The 15,550-nt window shown below is 35.3% G+C and overlaps 1 long non-coding RNA gene across 2 annotated transcripts in view; it reads left to right on the forward strand.

Moving 5' to 3' along the window:
- LOC139080060 (uncharacterized) overlaps window positions 1–15,550 on the forward strand; it is a 193,207-nt gene that overhangs the window by 124,834 nt on the left and 52,823 nt on the right. Inside the window, exon 1 of one of the 2 annotated variants that reach the window (XR_011534188.1) lies at window positions 14,475–14,737. The exons of the other annotated variant lie outside the window; for it this stretch is intronic. This is a non-coding gene — a long non-coding RNA (uncharacterized lncRNA). Of the gene's footprint in view, window positions 1–14,474; window positions 14,738–15,550 lie in introns of those variants that run through there. 2 annotated transcript variants of the gene reach the window in all.

The following is a 15,550-nucleotide window of genomic DNA, read 5'->3' on the forward strand; positions in this document are numbered from 1 at the left end:
TGTTGTAACTTTATAAAGGGAGGACAATATGTTGCTAAATCACACTAATATCCAGTAATGCAACTTTGAATGTAACAAGTATCAAATGTCCTTACCTATTGTGTACTTGAATTAGCTCAATAAATGATTAAATGATAAAGTAGAGTGCTTATTTTCTTCTAGGGTTACTTCCTGGAATATCTTATCACTAGGTGAGAATACTGCTTTGGTTATAGTCTTGGATTTTTGAAATGCAAATGAAGGATTAATATGAACTCACCAAGAAAAGGTTTTCATTAATAAAGTTATTTAAACGATTACTTTAAACAATGTTTTTCATATTGAATATTAGATTTTAGATCAATTCAAGCAAAAGTTTGAAAAATGCTAATATTTAGGAAAGTAATGGAATTTTAATTAACTATTTTCATTATTTTTTCTAATCATAGTTTCTTGACCAGCTAGCTATCTTTTCTATCAACATAAAAATTGATATGTTTATTTTTATATGGCTTCAAAACTGTTAGAAAATGCGGGAGAGAATAATTTTGTCCAGAGTTAGCCTGCTTGTATTTATGTGTGTATACATATTTTATGTACGTTTATATATTTTTTAAGTTTACATGAATCAATAATAGCAATCAGTATAAATACAAGAGGGAATTGAGGCCAATAGTTAGAAGTACTTGGCATAACAAAAAAAGAAACAGAAAAAGAACACATACATATGATAATAGTAAACAATTAACAAAGAAAAATGGGATTTTGTTGCACTGATAAACTTTACATGGATGTAATATGGGGTGTCATTTAGCAATGTAACTTTTCATGCTGATAAGAGGCCACTACTATTTCCCTACAGCATAGGAAATGCAGAAAAACTAAGCTGGAAATGAGAAATGATATATTTGAATGTGACAATGTTTATCTACAACCAACACCAGATTATATTCTTATACTGAGATACCATTGTTTCAAACAATTTTAGATTTTCACTTGCCAACTCAAAATTAAGTCAAGTTACTTTTGAATATCATTTGGATAAATAATAAATCTTAATTCAAGAGCAAATGGAAGGTTGAACATTCAATGAGGAAGCGCCATTAGGGATGAAAAATCTGTTCCATTTTAATACCTCCGAAAAATGTTTTCCTCAGTGAATGTTTTCCTTAAGAGTTCGAGTCAAACAATGTAGTATGTGACTTAAGGTGAAAACCGTAACGGAAACAATTTGAGTTGGAATTAAATTGTTGTTACTCTGCATTACGGTTTGTGATTCTTTAAGGAATTTGCACATGTGCTTATTCATAGGCCCATCTGAGTATTTTAATTGACTGGACCCAGGTTTCTATGTAGATGTACAGGACGCCCAAGTGAAAAAGGGATTCTTGCCATTGTGTAACATCATATAAATGATTCACTTCGTAGGATGACTTTGAAAATCAGGAGGGACTCCGTTGTCTTATCACAGTATCTGATGGTACTCCCCTGGGTCAATCTGGTGCTTGTCTCTAAGGTACCCCCCTTATTTAAAGCAATTTTACTCTGACTATATTGTGTTTAGATGATAAAGTGGTACAGAACCAGGACTGAGTAAGGCTGTTTGGCCCCAAATAGCATAAATATAATTAAAATTTCAAGTAGAGTGTTGTGAATTTTATATTGATGCCATATTACTCCAGGACAACACTGGATCTGAGAATGTTTGGTTTTGTTTAAATTGAATGTTTTTATCTTTAGATCCTATTTTTGCCTCTTAATGTAATATTGTCATAGTTTTTACTAAGCTATAAAGACATATTCCTTGTTAATTTGTTGTCTTGGAAAATATGCTGTGTGTATAAAGGAGCAAGTGTGGGTGAGGTTTTTAACTCTGTATTTTATGGAGATGAAAGAACTATTTTAGTTGCCAAGAAACTTTGTTTTTCTCATTAAAGAAAAAGAAATTTAGTTAAGATCTTGTTAGAGAGTTTCAATTATCTTCTTTTGGCTTTTGTTACCTAATTGATTTCTCTATTAGTTTTTAAGTATTTGATATTGAGAAAAACAGTTTCTTTTTTAAAGAACCAAGACTTTCCTTCAAAATGAAAGAAGAAAACCATCTAACTTCTTAGCTTGTCATTATATTTTTAAGCTCATTTAATGCAGAGACTATGTCCTTTCTCATTTTTATAGTGACTTGTACACAGTACATTACACATAATAAAATCTTAAAAATGTGCAGAAATACTTTATAAATAACATTTGACAGGGATTTTTTTTTCATCTCCATAAAATACAGAGTTAAAAACCTCACCCACACTTGCTCCTTTATACACACAGCATATTTTCCAAGACAACAAATTAACAAGGAATATGTCTTTATAGCTTAGTAAAAACTATGACAATATTAAAATTTAAGTTTCATAAGAATAAAGACCATGCTTTGATCATAGTCACGTTCACAAGAGAATTTAGCATGGTATTCAATTCAAAATTCTTGCTTAATAAATATTTTTTCTTGAATTAACAGAAACAGAAAAAACGTTAGAGACAAGTTGCCCAGTTTAAATTGTACAATGTACCTCTTTTCCTAGAATCTGTAACATTTAGGGTTTAAAATTATTATAACATGTCAACTCCCAAATGCCAGTGTTTACTAATAGATGCTTTTTTACTGCATGTGTAGCAATCCAGAAGGCAGTTAACCTCCTGCCAGCGAATCTGGAACCCTGGTCTCTTCCTTCTTGTAACTTTTCTATTTCCTGGGGCCTCTGCAATCTCTGCATCCACTCAGCAGAAGATCAGAGAGTGTGGGAAGCCACAACCACTACTTAAATGTCAGAGTGCAGAAGGGACACTCCTAATTACTAGCTATATTGACTGGAACTAATCTCATAGCCATGCCTAGACGCAAGGGGAAAAACAGAGGAGTGGAAGCTGGCATTTTAGGCAGAACGAATTAAAATCAAAACAAGAAGACACAAAGTGTCTGGTACATTCCAAGAATGGAGAGTTGTCTGCTGTGTCTCCAGTGTTATGTGATAGAAAGTATGAGGGAGAGGCTGGAGCTGAAAGACCAGGCAAAACTAAAGTGTGAAGGAGCTTGCAAAGCGGGTGGAGGGGTTGTTGGGATCTGAATTTTCAAAGACAGTAATTTATTTGTAGCCCAGTGGAGGGCCGGCATCAAGAGTGTGGCTATGTGGCTTAGGGACCCGGAGAGTTCAGATGCAGACCTCATGCACAGGGCACAGTATTCCTCATAGATTTTTTAAGTGGTGGAAGGAGGAAGATGGCACTTCAGTTTCTCCTTGTGTCTGAGAGCTGGTCTAAATGCAGCATGAAAACTCCCAGCTGGGAGAACAGAGATACTGAAAAGGACATCACTGCGCCAAGCTAAATCTGGAGGTTTTGTTATATCAGTACCCTCCCTAGATCTTTGGAAAATACACACATAACATATAATCTTTGGAAAGAACGTTTTTGCTTCCCCCACACAGCTTTTCTCCCCTTGTTTTCCTATTACAAATAGCCCATATCTATTGCTTAGGTAATGTATACTGGTAATCCATATCTATTACGTATTACAAATAATTAACCTATAAAGCAACAATATGCCTATTTTAAAAGTTTTTTCTCAGGATTTCTTTTGCTTTGAGACTTAAATGCAAAAATTTAGTTACATTATAGTCTAAATAGCTTGGGTTTATCTGTGAGCTAAAATGTCACTGGAATGTCCCTTATTTATAAGTTAGAGAGGATTTATGGCCAATAATTGCACTTATTACCATATATAAAGCATGTGTTACTGTTATCATGATTCCTCCATTACAAAGTTAAGGATGGACATGAAGGTACATTTTTATGTAGTCCTGATTCTCTTTAGAAAAAAGGTATAAAAGTAGAGAGAATGAAGCTGCACGACTACGAAATAAAATAATTTGACACTCAAGTACTGTTGCTTTAAATACGAGCTAGAATATAATAGTCTCTTATTCACAAGAATTGCCTTAATAATAATTTATTTTCCAGCATAACATAATACTTCAAAACTACCTTACTTTGTTGTTTGGATAATTGGATAATCAATATTAGTGATAGTAATGTGTAATTTGAGTTAATTTCCATTTATTTTGCGAGCAATAAAAAATAGTGGTAAAAGAAAGTAGAAATTTGCTTTCTGGCAATTCAGCAGCGTTGAAAATGCCAGTTCTAAGTAGTCATTTGCAATGGAGTAGCACAAGTTTCCCTGTGGGGAAAAATGAATATTGAAATATTTTTCCTTTTTATTTTGAATTTTCATGGATGATAAAAGTGCCTTCAAGGAACGGACAGAAAAGCTACATAAATTGAATTATAATGACAAAGTAAAATACCAAATTAATCAGAAAATCTGGATGAAATCTCATTGTTCCATGAAAAGAAAGAGTCATTATTTTTTTTTACTCCGTGGTTAATTGTTATGGATGGTGTACTCAATGTCAAAATCTTAGGAGACTGACAATTAATTTAGAAGAGATTCAAAGTAATTTTATTCATAAAAATGAAAGTAGTACTTATATGCTTAAGTTGGAAGAATATGACTATTACACAGCATAGGCAGCCATATTATGTGCAGCGTTAGAGTAGAAATGACCTAGAGCCTTTCAGTTCCAATTCACAAGTAAGGTTTGCTTTATAAATTTTCCCTTTAGAGAGCACAAAGAAAGATGCTACTCTCTCCCTGGCTGGCAAATGAACCGACACTGTAATGCCTATTATCGGTATTTTAAAAGTTGTTCTGCAAATTGAGGGCACTACAGAGCTATTTCTAAATAATAGAGCATTTCTAAAACTATAAAATTGAGAACAAGTTATTAGTCCTTCAGTAATGCTTGTTAATTTGCTAGAGTTAGAAAACTTTTACAACTGAGTATTATGTCTTGCGTATCAGCCTAGCTAAAACATTGAAAACACACTCTCCATAAAGATGAAAAAAACATGTACAAGTTTATTGTGTGGCATTATCTGTAAAAACAAAAGATTAGGAAATAAAATTAATATCTGTCAATCTAGAGTACCTCCTCAAATGGAATACTATTAACTGTAAGCACACACACACTTTCAAAGAATGAAAAAGGTTTCTATCGGAGCAATCTGGCTGCCAGAATATATTTGTAAGTGATCAAAGCAGGCAGTGTGGCATATTACATATACTGTGTAAAAAAAAAAGGAGAAATAAGAATACATACCTACACTGCATGTATACTTGGATATGGTAAAGAAAGAACTAATGAAAATGAGGGGAGGGAACAGAAGACATGAGTTTGGAATAGAATTGAGACTTTTCTGACTATACTTTTAAAGAATAGTTTTGAGCTTTGAATCATGCCAGTGATTTTCAACATACAAAAATTAAATTAAAGGCCACAAGAAAACGACTGCTAAAATCGAAAACATTAACAACAAAAACAGTAGAATATTTTAAGAGACTGAATTAGCATGACCATATTGAATATCAAAGGCAAGAGGTCAGCTAAAGCATCAATAGAGGGGGCTTGTGGGGTTATTAACCATCGACCATCATTTAGAACTTATCCTTACCATCATAATATTGAATCCCCAAATAGACATTCGGTCTTCACGTAAAATTGCACTCAGTACTTTTCTCTGGAACTGAGCTGGCAGGTTCCAGCACAGCCTTTTCTAGCATGTCCTTAAAAAAAGTGTGGTCACTTTAGTTTTTATTATGAGATGGCTGGGAAAAAAGTACACTGTGCCCACCGATGTGTTCATAAGCTGTGATGAGCCCAAGGACTAAATTTATGTTCTGATTGCTTTATTCATAATGCAAAGAATTTGCCAAAGAGGTTATTGAAGAGGAGATAAGTAGAAACTGATTACAGCACAAACCAGGTGTGCAAAGAAACATCATAATCTCATTTTAACTTCCCAGTGTCATGGTTAGATATCATTTTATCCATATTTTGCAGGCAGTTTAGCAATCATTAGTCATGCCCAAGCATAGTCAATCCCACCTCTGCATTGGTCAGGTCACTCAACATTTCCTCGGCCCATGGATGCCTTCATCATGCCTCTTCTGGGCCCTGAAAGCTACACTTCTCTAACATCAGATTCAAAAATATCTGGCTTGGCCTTCCAGGTTCTTGATGTTCTCATTGGGCTTACCTCTCCAACTCACTGATATGATTCTATTCTCAGGCTTATTATATTTTCTGCCCTAAATGTCATGTTGATCTTCTCTCCTTATGCTCTTCCATTCTACTTTTTCACCACTGAACATCTATCCTTCCTTCTTTCCTTTTATCTTAATAAGACTACTTCTTATTGTTTTTATGCCTGGTGGCACAGCAGTTAAGTGCGTATGTTCCTCTTCTGCGGCCCAGGATTCGCGGGTTTGGATCCCGGGAGTGGACATGGCACCGCTTGGCACGCCATGCTGTGGTAGGCATCCCACATACAAAGTAGAGGAAGGTGGGCACGGATGTTAGCTTAGGGCCAGTCTTCCTCAGCAAAAAGAGGAGGATTGGCAGCAGTTAGCTCAGGGCTAATCTTCCTCAAAAAAAACCCCGCAAACAAAAAAAATAATTTATTTGTCCCTTTATCTAAACCTTTGTAGTACCCAATTCAGTTTATAATGTAAGAACATCTTGAAGTTTTCTTAAAGTGATTCGTATATTTAAAAGTAATTTACTAAAAAGATTATAAAACTCCCAAAAATCCCTTTCCTCCTATTCTCTAACTTGACTCAGTGAACCACCAGAATCAAGTAAAAAATATCCAGTTGCAAGAAACATATTAATGTGAAATAGCTCATGCTATTTAGATCTCCATTGATTAGATTTAAAAAACCTTTATAGGGGCCGGCCTGGTGGCGCAGTGGTTAAGTGCGCACCTTCCGCTACTGTGGCCTGGGGTTCACCAGTTTGGATCCCAGGTGTGGATGTAACACTGTTTGGCAAGGCATGCTGTGGCAGGCATCCCACATATAAAGTAGAGGAAGATGGGCACAGATGTTAGCTCAGGGCCAGTCTTCCTCAGCAAAAGGAGGAGGATTGGTAGCAGATGTTAGCTCAGGGCTAGTCTTCCTCAAAAAACAGAACAAAACGGGGAAAACTGGACAGCCACATGCAAAAGATTGAAAATTGACCATTCTTTTTCACCACACACCAAAATAAACTCAAAATGGATCAAAGACCTAAAGATTAGGCCTGAAACAATATGTCTTCTGGAAGAGAATATAGGCAGTACACTCTTTGATATCAGTTTCAAAAGAATCTTTTCGGACACTATAGCTCCTCAGTTGAGGGAAACAATAGAAAGAATAAACAAATGGGACTTCATCAGAGTAAAGAGCTTCTTCAAGGCAAGGGAAAACAGGATTGAAACAAAAAAACAGCTCACTAATTGGGAAAAAATATTTACAAGCCACTTATCCGACAAAGGGTTAATCTCCATAATATACAAAGAACTCACACGGCTTAACAACAAAAAAACAAACAACCCGATCAAAAAATGGGCAGAGGACATGAACAGACATTTCTCAAAAGAAGATATGAATATGGCCAATAGACACATGAAAAGATGTTCATCATCGCTAATCATCAGGGAAATGCAAATCAAAACTACACTAAGATATCACCTTACACCCGTTAGATTGGCAAAAACATCCAAAACCAAGAATGACAAATGTTGGAGAGGTTGTGGAGAAAAAGGAACCCTCATACACTGTTGGTGGGAATGCAAACTGGTACAGCCACTATGGAAAACAGTATGGAGATTTCTCAAAAAGTTAAAAATAGAAATACCCTATGACCCAGCCATCCCATTACTAGGTATCTATCCTAAGAACCTGAAATCAGAAATCCCAAGAGTCCCTTGCACCCCTATGTTCATCGCAGCATTATTTACAATAGCCAAGACGTGGAACCAACCTACATGCCCAGAAACTGATGATTGGATAAAGAAGATGTGGTATATATACACAATGGAATACTACTCAGCCATAAAAAAAGACAAAATTGGCCCATTCGCAGCAATGTGGATGGACCTCGAGGGTATTATGTTAAGCGAAATAAGCCAGTCAGAGAAAGACGAACTCTATATGACTCCACTCATAGGTGGAAGTTAATATATTGACAAGGAGATCTGATCGGTGGTTACCAGGGAAAAGGGGGGGTGGGGGGAGGGCACAAAGGCGGAAGTGGTGTACCCACAACATGACTAACAATAATGTACAACTGAAATCTCACAAGGTTGTAATCTATCATAACATTAATAAAAAAAAAAATCCAAAAAAAACCAAAAACAGAACAAAACAAAAACCCTTATAGACTGAAAAAATTACGTAAAGGATTATTTAAATTGACATAATTTCCCCAAAGTGGGGGCGACCTTTGATATCTAACAATCCACTCTCAAGAGAAATTGTAAGGTGAAAAATACAAAATATCTTAGTATTATCTAAATACTTGTAAGAAAGTTTCTCATTTTATTTTAAGCAAGTTTTGTTTTTCTTTCAATGAACTAAGTCTATCACCTGACAACAGAGTGGCTGGGTTGGCAAGTTGTGCAAATTTGGAGCTTTGAAGAAATCTTGTGCTCCCTCCTTCCCTCCCCCATATTGATATGACAGACTCACTGATACCTAAGATCCTACAATTAGAAGTCTATTCTTTAACCTAAAGTCTTTTTCTAATAAAATTTTTATAATAAACACACAGTAGTTCAAATGCGATGAAAATTCAAGGAAAATAATGTATGAACGTGAAAAATCTTATCAGTCAGTGAAACATTAATGTGAACCAGCTCAATCCCTGAAGGGCACGTTTAGGTTGGAGTGAATATATGGTCATTTTATTGGCTAGGAGGAAGCGCATGTCCAAGATGAGCAAATGGGGCAGGAAATGGAAAACTCTCATATGCCAAGACAAACTTAAAATTACCCATATTTTTGTTGCTATTGTCTGAATGTTTGTGTTCTCCCAAATTTGTATGTTGAAATCCTAATCTCCAAGCTGATGATATTAAGTAGTCAGCCTTTAGGGGGTGATTAGGTCGTGAAGGTAAAGCCCTCACAAATGGGATTAGTGCTCTTACAAAAGAAGCCTGAGAGCTTTCTTGCTTCTTCCATCATGGAGGTCTGTGAACCAGGAAGCAGGCCCCCACCACACCGCAAATCTGTGGCCACCTGGATCATGGGAATTCTCAGCCTCCATAACTCTGAAATAAATTTCTCTTGTTTGCAAGCCACCCAGTCTATGGTATTTTCTTGTAGCAAAATAGGACTAAGACATTGGTTAAGGGTGTGACATAGAGAAGATATGTTTCTAGGATATTCTATGAATAAAGAGATCCAGAGAAATGTGCTAAATATTCATCTTGCCATTACAATAAAACCTGTGTGACAGCTTGTTGCTGACTTTTAAATCCTAAGATATGGAATGGGAATCAAATTGTTTTATCTATATTCAGAGAACAAAGAAAGAATGTTTGCAAAAGACAAGTAAAACAAAGACGGGCTAAGTACCTTCTGGCTGCAGTGGCTACACTGCATCCTCTGAATACAAGTCTTGTTAGTGTCACCATACAAATCAAACTACCCTGTGACTTCAGCTGCTCTTAGTGGCTTGGACACATGCTATCTGGAAAAAATAAATCAATGTTTGCTTTGCCAGATCTCTGCTTTGTACCCACACTGATTTTTCAATCCTGACAGTATGAGAGATTACCTGATTTAATTACTAGAAACCGATATGACATCTCAAGTAAAAGAAAACAAGGAGGATGTTGGTCCAAGGGTACAAAGTTTCAGGGATGCAAGATGAGTAAGTTCTGGAGATGATGTACAGCGTAGTGACTATAGTTAACCCTGTACTGTGTACTTGACATTTGCTAGGAGAGTACATCTTAAGTGTTCTCGCCACACACACAAAAAGAAAATGGTAATTGTGTGAGGTGATGAATATGTTAATTAGCTTGATTGTAGTGATCATTTCACAATGTATACATATGTCAAACCATTAAGTTGCACACCTTAAATATACGCAATTTTTATTTGTTAGTTATACCTCAATAAAGCAGAAAATGTATCAGGAAACAGAATTGCTAATAATGTCTTTTACTATCAATAGAAACATAAGAAAGACTAGTAGAATTTTGAACAGCCAGTTGTGCTAGGTGGTTAAGTACTAATTTAGTGTTACAGTTTTATGATCAGATTACACATCCTGTCTTTGTTAATATACATTGAAGAATACAATTGACTTGCTATAACAGACATACGTTAAAAAATAAAATTAAAAATATGTATAGTACTGCTGTTATATCCTATAGCAATAAATACAATAGATTCAGCTTAAAAAGTACTAACTATACATTGTTATATACTGTACTCTGCTTCTTGTTTCCCAGGATGATATGAATAAGCTACTTAATGTTTTTTTTTCATTTGAGGAAGACTGGCCCTAAGCTAACACCCATGCCCATCTTCCTCTGTATGTGGGATGCCTGCTACACCACGGCTTGACAAGCAGTGCAGAGGTCAGCACCCGGGATCCGAACTGGTGAACCCTGGGCCGCTGAAGCTAGGGTGCAAACTTAGCTGCTGTGCCAGCCCCAGCTACTTAACGTTTTTAAACATCGTTTTTCTGTTTTGTAAATTGAGGGGTTGTATTAGATGGTCTTTAAAATCACTTTAAATTCTAATCTAAAGTGTAATTTACGACTGTTTTTAAAAACTGGAAAACTTTCCATGGGGTTTTGAAGAAACCAAGGAAAAGATAGTCTAAAATAACCTATATATTTCTTTTATACAAATGAATAAATAATCACATCAATTACTGAGATTTTCTGTTTTTATGTTTTAGGTACTTGTGATGTATTTATCTAATAACATACATAAGTACTATTTCTTTCATATATAAATAGTTTTTGTTCCATTCTGCTTACCAAAACATATAGATATGGATTTATAAATTAACATTTGCTATGAAGCACCAATTGAAACATTTGGGCAACTATGAATATTTTTAGGTAGGTTTTTGTGGGTATATGTTTTTATTTCTTTTAGTGAAATAAGTAGAGTTAGAATTTCTGGGTCTTGGGTAGGTTAATTTTATAATAAAAGCTTTTTTGCAAAGTTATGCTACCATTTTCCAGTCCCACCAGCAATATATGAGAGTTTCAGTTGCTACAAATCCTTGCCCATGTTAGGTATCATTCATTCTTTTCTGTGTCTTGTAAATCTCCTTGTGGTTTTAATTCACATTTCCCTGATGGCTAATGATATTGAGCACTGTTTCATGTAACTATTGGCCATTGACAATCCTCCTTTGAATGATTGCTAAGATTTTTATATGAGGTTGATTCCCTTTTTTAAAAATTTAAAAACAATTTTTAGAGCAGTTTTAGGTTTATAACAAAATTGAGAGGGAGGTTCAGAGATTTGTCACATACTCTCTGCCCCAACACATGCGTAGCCTGCCCCATTATCAACATCACGCACCAGAATAGTCCGTTTTTCACTAAGGATGCATCTACATGGACACGTCATTGTCACCCAAAGTGCATAGTTTACCTTAGAGTTCACTGTTGCTGTTGTGTATTTGTCCATCTTTGCTCCACCTGTCCATCCCCTTCCCCTTCCATCCCTGGCACCCACTGATTTTTTTATTGTCTCCACAGTTTCGCCTTTTCCAGAATGTCCTACAGTTGAAATCAAACAGTATGTATCCTTGACAGATGGCCTCTTTCACGTAGTAATATGCATTTAAGGTTCCTCTATATCTTTTCATGGCTTAATAGCTCCTTTCTTTTTAGTGTTGAAGAACATTCCTTTGTCTGTATTATCGCAGTTTATTTATTCATCTTGAAGGACATCTTGGTTGCTTCCAAGTTTTGGCAATTATGAATAAAGCCACTATAAACATCTGTATGCAGATTTTTGTGTGGGCATAAGTTTTCAACTCCTTTGAGTAAATCCCAAGGGGAGCGATTGCTAGATAGCATGGTAAGAGTATGTTTACTTTTGCACAAGAAATGACCAAATTGCCTTCCAAAGTGGCTGTACCATTTTGCATTCCCAACAGCAATGAAAGAGAGTTCCTGATGCTGCACCTCCTTGTCAGCACCTAGTGTTGCCAGTGTTCTGGATTTTGGCCATTCTAATAGGTATTTAGTGGTACCTATCATTGTTTTAATTTGCATTTCTGTCGTGACATGTAAAGTGGAGCATCTTTTCACATGCTTATTTGCTATCTATTTGTCTTCTTTGATGAGGTATCTGTTAAGGTATTTGGCCCATTTTTTAATCAAGTTGTTTATTTTCTTATTGTTAAGTTTTAAGAGTTCTTTGTGTATTTTGGATAGCAGTCCTTTCATATGTGTCTTTTGCAAATATTTTCTCCCAGTGTATGGCTTGTCTCTTCATTCCGTTGACATTGTCTTTCACAGAGCAAAAATGTTTAATTTTAATGAAGTCCAGCTTATCAATGATTCTTTTCATGGATTGTGTCTTTGGGGTTCTATCTAAAAAGGCATCACCATACCCAAGGTCATCTAGATTTTTCTGCATGATTATCTTCTAGGAGTTTTGGGTTTTACATTTAGGGCTATGACCCATTTTGAATTAATTTTTGTGAAAGGTGTTAAGATCTGTGTCTAGATTCATTTTTTTTCCATGTGGATGTCCAGTTGTTCCATGCCATTTGTTGAAGAGACTATCTGAGTTTCCTGCATCTGTGGTTTTGTGTCTAACATTAATTTGGGGAAATTCTCCTCGTTATTGTTTCAGATATTTCTTCTGTACCTTTCTCTCTTTCTTCTTCTGGTAGTCCCATTATGCATATGCTACATCTTTTGTAGTTGTGCAACAGTTTCTGGATAAGTATTCAAGATAAGTCCCTGGATAAATATCCATGGACTGTGTTATTTTCTGTTTTTTGAGGATTTTATTGATATATCCTCTAGCTCAGGCATTCTTTCCTCAGCCATGTCCAGTCTACCAATAAACCTGTTAAAGACATTCTTCATTTCTATTACCATGTTTTTCATCTCTAGGATTTGTTTTGGGGTCTTTCACAGGATTTCCATTTCTCTACTTATATTGCCATCAGTTCTTGCATGCTGTGTACTTTACCCCTTAGATTCCTCACCCTATTGATCATAGTTTTAAACTATGTTGTTTTAAACTCCTGGTCTGATAATTACAACATCCCTACCATATTTGATTCTGATGCTTGCTCTATCTCTTCAAATTGTGTTTTTTGCCTTGGATATGCCTTGTAATTTTTTCTTTATAGCTGGACATGATGTACCTGATAAAAGGAACTGCTGTAAATAGACCTTTAGTAATGTTCTGAGGTGTAGGGGGTGGGGAAGTTTTCTATAGTCCTATGATTAGGTCTCAGTCTTTTAGGGAGCCAATGCCTCCGGAATGTGAACTTCACAAATGTTTCTCAGTGTTTTTCTTCCTCCCTTAGGTGGGACATGATGGCTAGAATGTGCTGGAATTGGTTATTTTCCTTTCCACAATTAGTTAGGCTCTGATAATACGCCAGCAAGTAAGACTTTGTTTAACTATTTTTCCCTGAGGGCAGGCATTGTTAAGAACAGAGTACTCTTGCATATTTCAAAATGGTTCCTTTCCCCTCCCACTAGCCAGAGGCCCACGGGGATTTTTCTCCCATATTTACTGTGGGAATCTGGTTGAGCTCCTTAAAGTAAATCTTACAATATCATAGGTCCCCATATGACTCGGTCCACCTGGAGTTTTTAACTCTCAGACTTGTCTGCATTTAGCCTCCGGCAATTCATCAATTATGGTTCAGGTTTTCATACACCAGCACTGGTGCCTCTGGTGGGTCCACTCCTGAGCCTCTGATCGGGTAAGCTGAGACTCCCGGCGTTTGCCTGTCTCTCCAATGTTAAAGGCAGCAGTTTGCCCTAGGTCCTCTTCTCTCTTAAGTACCCAAGAAAAATTGTTGATTTTTCAGTCTGTTCTGCTTCCTACTTGTTGTTAGGATGGAGCAACAACTTCCAAGCTCCTTTCTTGCAGAACTGGAAATCTGACTGCCCTTTAATTATTTGTTATAAGAGTTTCTTATAAATCCTGGATACCAGCCCTGTGTTAGAGATGTGTTTGGTAAATATTTTCTTGCTGTCTGTTGCTTATCTATTAATTTTCATAATTAAATCTTTTTTATGAGTAGAAGCTGTTCATTTTAATGGAGTCTAACATCACTTTCTTAAGGTTCTTTCTTTCCGGAACATAAGAAAGCTTTGCCATAGACGCAAAGATTTATTTGCTTTTCTTTTCCAAAAGCTTTATGGTTTTAGTTTTCATGTTTATTTGTATCCATGAACCATTGTAAATTTATTTTTGTGTATAATATGAAATAAGAGTTAAAATTTAATTTTATTTTTTGTTATTCTTCCGTCATTGGTTGAAAGAATTCTATTTTCCATTTACCTCTGTGTAAAGTCATATGACTGGGATCTGGTTTTGTTCTCATGATTGTTCCATTTGTTGGTTGTAGATCAGTATCACACAATAGTTGCATTAAAAGTCTTGGAATAATATGTAATGTCAGTCCTGTGACTTTTTTATTTTCTGCTTTGTTGTTGTTTGCTCATTTGAGCTTCAATGTGAAGTTTAGAATCAGCTTGTAGATTTCTACAAAAATGTCTACTGGACTTATGTTTGGGATTACATTGAACCTGTAATTAATTTTGGGGAGAATTAACATCTTAATATAAAGTCTTACAATTCATGAACATGGTATGTATCTCAATTTATTTAGATATCTTTTAATTTTTTGTATTAATTTTTTGTATTTTTCTGTAGGGATAATGCCTACTTTTTGTTGAAATTATTTCTAAAAGTTTTACAGTTTTTGATGCTATCGTAAATGACATTTAAAGTATTTTATTTTCCAATTTTTGCTGCATTATATAAAAGTACAATTGACTTTTAAAAATTAACTTGTAACCTGTGACTTTGCTCAATTCACTTATTAGATTTACTAGTTGTTTTGTAGATTCCTTAGAATTTTCTATGTAAACAATAATGTCCTCTACAAATAGAGACAGTTTACTTCTTTCTGACTTTTATGTCTTCTCTTTTTTCTTTTTTGATTTATTACACTGGCTAGCTATGACCACCAGTGTCATGTTGAACAAGGATTTCAAGAGCAGATCTCTTTCTTTCATTCCCGTTCTCAGGGGGAAGTCTTCAATATTTCACCAAGAAATGTGATGCTAGCAGTAGGTATTTTATAGATACCTTTTATCAGCCTGAGGAGGCTTCCTCATATTCTGGGTTTTCTGAAACTGTTGAGTTTTCTCATTTACTTTTTCTGCATCTGTTGAGATGGTCTTTTTTTTTTTCACTTTTAGTTTGATGATGTGAATTACATTGATTTTAAAATGTAAAAATAATCTCACAATCTTGAAATTAAGCCTAGTAGATCATGTTGTATTATCTTTTCAAAATACTGCTAAATTAAATTTGATGTTTGTTTTATTTTTGTGTGTATGTGCTCAAAATATATTTTTCTGTAATTATCTTTTATTGTATTGTCTTAATTACGTT

The sequence above is a fragment of the Equus przewalskii genome, chromosome 28 (assembly GCF_037783145.1).
Source record: "Equus przewalskii isolate Varuska chromosome 28, EquPr2, whole genome shotgun sequence".
In the NCBI taxonomy this organism is placed as follows: domain Eukaryota; kingdom Metazoa; phylum Chordata; class Mammalia; order Perissodactyla; family Equidae; genus Equus; species Equus przewalskii.